The sequence below is a fragment of the Rhinolophus sinicus genome, chromosome 12, assembly GCF_057876585.1.
Source record: "Rhinolophus sinicus isolate RSI-liver-muscle chromosome 12, RSI-T2T, whole genome shotgun sequence".
NCBI classification, from domain to species: Eukaryota; Metazoa; Chordata; class Mammalia; order Chiroptera; family Rhinolophidae; genus Rhinolophus; species Rhinolophus sinicus.
In genome coordinates, this window is record NC_142512.1 from 43,678,950 (window position 1) to 43,684,949 (window position 6,000).

Consider the following 6,000-nt stretch of genomic DNA (forward strand, 5'->3'; position numbering starts at 1 on the left):
TGTGAAAATATTAGTTGTTCCAATATCTACAGAGGGCAATTAGGCAATAGCCATCAAAATTATAAATGCAAATACCCTTTTAATTCAGCAATTCCATCTCTAGAAATGTATTCATTCATTCCCTAAATATTTATTGAGCAACAACAATGTGGCAGGCACTATTTTATGCTCTAAAATTTATCTTACTGATATATTCTCTGAAAAGTCTGGAAATACAAAACTTGTATTTTGACTGTGTATTTCGTTATTATCGTAGAGTTGCTCATGAGGAAGAAGCCTTGAATCTCAACCAGGGAATATAGTTAAGATTATATCAGAACACGTTAAATAAAATGAAAAAAGTATAATAAATATTTTCCCTACTTCCAAAGTTTGAGATAATCTATATATACATGGTTTGTTTGTTTTTCCAACAAACATTGTTTCTAATAGCAAAAGATGAAGAAAGTGAAACAAATACACTTCATTAGCGGACTGGTTAAGTAAATTATGATTTGGCTCCTGTACTGTCACCAGGGTTGGCTTCATGGGCATATGACCTGTGCGGTCACACAGGGCCCCACACTCAGAAAGGCCCTACGTTCTGCTGTTGCCATCTTGAAATTCTTAATAATTTTACTTTTGAACTTGGGATTTGTAAATGAAGTCCAATGGGGCATTGAAGCAAATGCCTGAGCAAGCAAAGGAGATATGCACAATTAGGTGTCAACCTTCCTTGTCACCCCAATTACAGACAGCATTTGTGATGCCCCACGAGCATAGAATTCTGGTGGACCTGGGATGTGTGGGAATTGAACAAGATACAAAGTGAGTACAAGGTAGGTGTGACAGATGTGACTTAGTAAGTCCTGAGAGGCTATGTTTTCCATTCGAACTAGAACTTGCTTCCAACCAAGAAAGAAGGAAATGCATTCTAAGAAACATGAAAGACCAAGGAACCATATCATTTCTTATACATGTTACTTCTTTGTATTAGCCAGTCACTGATGCTGAAAATGATGACAGAAGGAAAAGGCAATCCAGAGTTCCTTTTCCTTTCAGTCCTTCCTTACTTATCAGTAAGCTGAAAGTAGAGTAGAATATGCACACATCAAGAAGTGAAATCAAAACCTTTGAGTTAGTTCATCCAGAGTTCCCACTGTTCTGATAAGAACAAAATACGTGTGCTGACGATACAAGCAACAAAATCCAAATTGTATAATTTCAGCAATTCAAAATAAGAGTTAAACACTTTTTAAAACTGGCATTGCACAAGAGCACAAGATAAAGATAGATGGCAAAATTCCTGTTGATGATTTAAATTTAAAATTTTTTCTTTACTTAGATGACATTAAACAACAAATAAAAAACACCATGACAAGTCTAGACAGAGACCATGCAAGAAAGGAAAATCTTTATATTTTAGTGCCATTAAGTGGCACTTTCTCCTCTACTTTTTGAACAAGAGGCCCACACTTTCATTTTGTACTAGACCCCACAAATTAAGTAGCTCGTCCTGTTCATTACTTGCTAATTTTGTGACATTGGGCAAGTTATTTAAACACTCAGTGCCTCAGTTTCCATCTCTGCAACACGGGAATAATAATCATATCTATTTCATAGTATTGTTGACAGGAGTAAATATGCTAATATAAGTAAGACTCTTAGAATAGTATTTAGCTACCACGTAAGTATTTAATGTCATTCTCATTATTGCTGTGTTGCTATTATCAAATATTCAGCCATAAAAAAGAAAGAGGAAGTCCTACCTACACCTACTACTAGAGAGTGATCTCTGGAATATATTAAATGAAAAAACAAAAAAGGAACCAAACAATGTTTGTGACATGTTTTCCTTTTGTAAGGCATGAAAGAAAAAATGCCTTTACATATGTACTTGTATACACTTAAATCACGTTTCTAGCAGGATACACATTAAATAACACTGGTTCCTTCTTAGAAGGGGAAACAAGTAGCTGGAAGATGAAGTGTGAGGAGAATTTTTCTCTTTTTAAACTTTTGAACCATGTCAAGAAATAATTTAAATTAAACATTTATTCAAAAAATAAATTAAACACTTTAAATGGATCATAAGCTCCTTAAGGGCAGAAACTGTTTTCTATATGTTATTTTACACAATGTACTGTCAGGCACAGAAGCCTAAATAAATAATTGTTGGCTAAAATACTTATTAAAAATTTAAAAAGGATGAGATAGCAATGGCAGTGGTTTTACCATGAAGAATCCCAGGCAAATATTTAATAACTCTATCCCTCAGTTTTCTCAATGGTTATTGTAAAGATTAACACAGGTAAAGTGTTGCACATAGTAGGTGCTCAGTAAAGATTGGCTGATGCTGTTATTGTTGTTCATCCTTAGGATTCTGGCCTTCTGAATTAAAATAAGAGAAGTGATCCTGAGTTGTACGTATCGCCCCTATATCCATCCATTTGTATTGATTTTTCTTTACAATATCACACATTTATAATTTATTTTTATTCTCACTGTCATCAGCTTAGTTAAGAGATCACCAGGCAGTGATATTCAGTAGGGCTACAGTAAAATGTAAGTAGCTACATTGACTCTATTCGTAAATAATAGCGTGGGTCACTGGGTCCTCCTTCATGAAGCCCAGCAGCTGAGTGCTGCCTGCTTTTAGCAATTAGGTTTCTATCCATCCCAACCTCAACAGTCATTAAGAAAATAGTTATTGAACACCTGCTGTGTGCCAGGCACTGACAAGGCCCTGAAGATGTGATGATGAAGAAGATGGTGGCCCGTCTTCAAAGTTTACACAGAAGTGGGGAAGACAGACAAAAACAGGCAAAGCCATCACAGTAGGATAAAAGGGCTGAGATAGCGGGAAGGATGGGGTGAGGCCGGGATGAGGCAGCACAGAGGGAATAGCATGTGCAAAGCTCAGAAGGTGAGGGATAGCAACCACTTTCTAGAAACTGATCATTTCTAATTGACTCTGTAGTTAGAGTCAGGCCAAAAGCTGAAGGAAGGAAGTAGTTCAAGGAACAGGGACCAGGTAGAGCAGGCATAGTCTAAGAGACTCGGTGGAGTATACAGAAGGCACTGTCATTTTCTAGAAGCTGAACAGGACAGTGTCAGACCAGGGGCTTTGTCTCAGGGTCCTTGACCCCGGTTTATTCTTTATGCTTTCCTTGTAAAGGATGCCTCTGACAGTGCAGTTACCCTTTCATTTTGGTCTCCTGGATACCATGACTTTTATCCCCACTCATGCCTGGCTCTAGGTGAACTCTGTGGAAGAACAATAAGCTGACGAATTAACCAAATTATCAATTCACCAAAATCCTTTTTTAATTGAAATATAATTGACATTATAACTAATATGTTATAAATATATTTATTTTATAAATTAAAAAAATTAAAAAGCATACTTAAATGTATTGTACTATATGATATCATAATACAAAAATAATACAAAGAATTACCATCTATTCTTCATTGAGATTCCTCAAATGTTAACATTTTAGAAAGTTTGCTTTACATTCTCTCTCTCCCTACACACACACACACACACACACACGCACACACACACACACACATTTTTTCAGAACTGTTTGAGAATAAATTGGAGACATTATGTCCCGTTACTCTAAATACTTGTATTTCCTAAAAATAAGGCTATTCTCTTATATCAGTACAGTTATCAAAATCAAGAAATGAACATTGACACTATTATTTAGTCCATAGAGCTTATTCACATTTGCCAGTTGTTTCACTAATATGCTTTATCGGAAAAGAACATTTTTCAAAAACTTTCTGGTCCAGACACCAATCCAGCATCACACATTGCATTTACTGGTCAATTTAGTCTCCTTTAATCTGGAAAAGTTCTGTAGTCTGTCTTTGTCTTTCATAACCTAGACACTTGAAGATTTCAGGCTACTTATTATGTACAGTCTCTTTGGGTATGAGTTTGTCTGGTATTTCCCCATAATTAGATTTAAGTTACCCATTTGGGGCAGAAATATTCCCAGAAGTGACGCTGTGGACTTCTCCATGCATCCTATCAGGAAGCACGTGCTATCAACTGGTCCCATTCCTGACGTTAATTTTGGTCATATAATTAAGGTGAAGTCATTAATTATGAAGGGAAAAAATAATAAATATCTTGTAGGGAGCTACTTTGAGACAACATAGCCCATTTCTCATCAAACTTCTGCTTATTAGTTTTAGCATTCACTGATCATCCTGGCACAAAACAACTATGACTACGGTGGTTGCCAAATAGTGATATGTCTTGTCTTGTTTCTTACTTTTTTGTTTGTAACATTCATGTATATTTTGGTGCCTAATTCCAGTTTATACTATTCCTTTGTTTGAATTAAAACACCGTTTATTTATCATTTTATTGTTGATGGACATTTGGGGTGTTTACAATATTAGGCAATTAAAAAAATTCTGTAATGAACATTTTGGCCATACATCCTGGTGCATATAAGAACATGATCGTCTTGGCTGCACTGTTGAATATGGTAACCACTAGCTATATGTGGCTATTGAGCAATTCAAATGTGGTTAGTCCAAACTGAAGTGTGGTAGGTATAAAATACACACCATATTTCAAAGACTCATTATGAAAAAAATTAAATATTTCATTGTTATGTGATAATTTGGGTATATTAGATTAAATAAAGTATAAGAAACCTCTTTGCAGGGATGAAAGAGTTGCTTCATCCAAGGTCACTTTCCCTTCCTGGGGCATCCAGTGACAACTCAACATGAGGGTCTAAAGATCTGTCTCCTTGCCCCAAATACTTCATTGTATGTTTCCTAAAAATAAGGATATTCTCTTACATGACAGTACTTAAACTTGCAGTTCATGAGTTTATAATACTTTAGTCTACCATCCATATTCTAAATTTGTCAGTTGACCTAATGATGTCTTTTCTTTTTTTTCCCTCCAGCACAGGATCCAGTCTCGGGTCAGGAACTGTGTTTAGCTTTCATGTCTTTAACCTCTTTTAGTTTGGAACATTTCCACAGACAACTTTCATGACAGAAACCTTCTTGAAGAGTGTATTCCCCCACCCTTATACTTAGTTCTTTTTTTTTCTTTTTTAAACTTTTTATTTTATTTAAGTGCGTTTTTCCAGGATCCATCAGCTCCAAGTCAAGCAGTTGTTTCAATCTAGTTGTGGAAGGCGCAGCTCACAGTGGCCCATGTGGGGATCGAACTGGCAACCCTGTTGTTAAGAGCTTGCACTCTAACCAACTGAGCCATCTGGCCGCCCCTGCTTTGATTTTAAAAATAGAATATTCTTTACTTTGTATTTGTTCAATACTTCCTTTATGTAAATTAAGGTTATGCATTCTCAGCTGGAATATTATAGAGGTGATGTGTCTCTTTTAGGATATTACATCTGGAGGCACACAGTATCCATATGTCCTTTATTGGTGATGTAATTTTGACTATCCAGTTAAGGTGTTGTTCAATTTCTCCACTACTAATTCTTTTTTCGCCTTTGCAATTAATAAATGGTGTGGGAGGGGAGACAATTTAAAACCAATATAGTGCTTCTTATCAAAATGTGCCCCTAGATTTAGCATCCATTGATGATTCTTGCCTCATTCAACCTTTACTATCATGGTTACAGAATCAGTCCAGCACTCCCTTCCAGATTTACCAGTTAGCCTTTGGCTGTGGGGTGACATTGCCACCCCAGTGGGTCCAGAAGGCGACTATGGAGCCAAAGAGGATTAGTCTCAATCTGTAAGGTCTAATGAAATTTGCCGTTAGATTTTGAACTTACTTGGGACTTTTCTTTTCCTTTTTTTCCTCTCTGTCATTTGGGATGAGAAAGTCTATTCTATGCCTGTCCCACCATTGTATTTTGGAAACACGTAACTTATTTGGATCCACAGGTTCACAACTGGAGAGGAATTTGCCTCAGAATGAATCGCACCCCAAGTCTCATCCATATCTGATTTAGGTGATATGTAGGCTTTGGACTTCAGGCTTGAATTGTCGTGGGAATGAGATAAGAC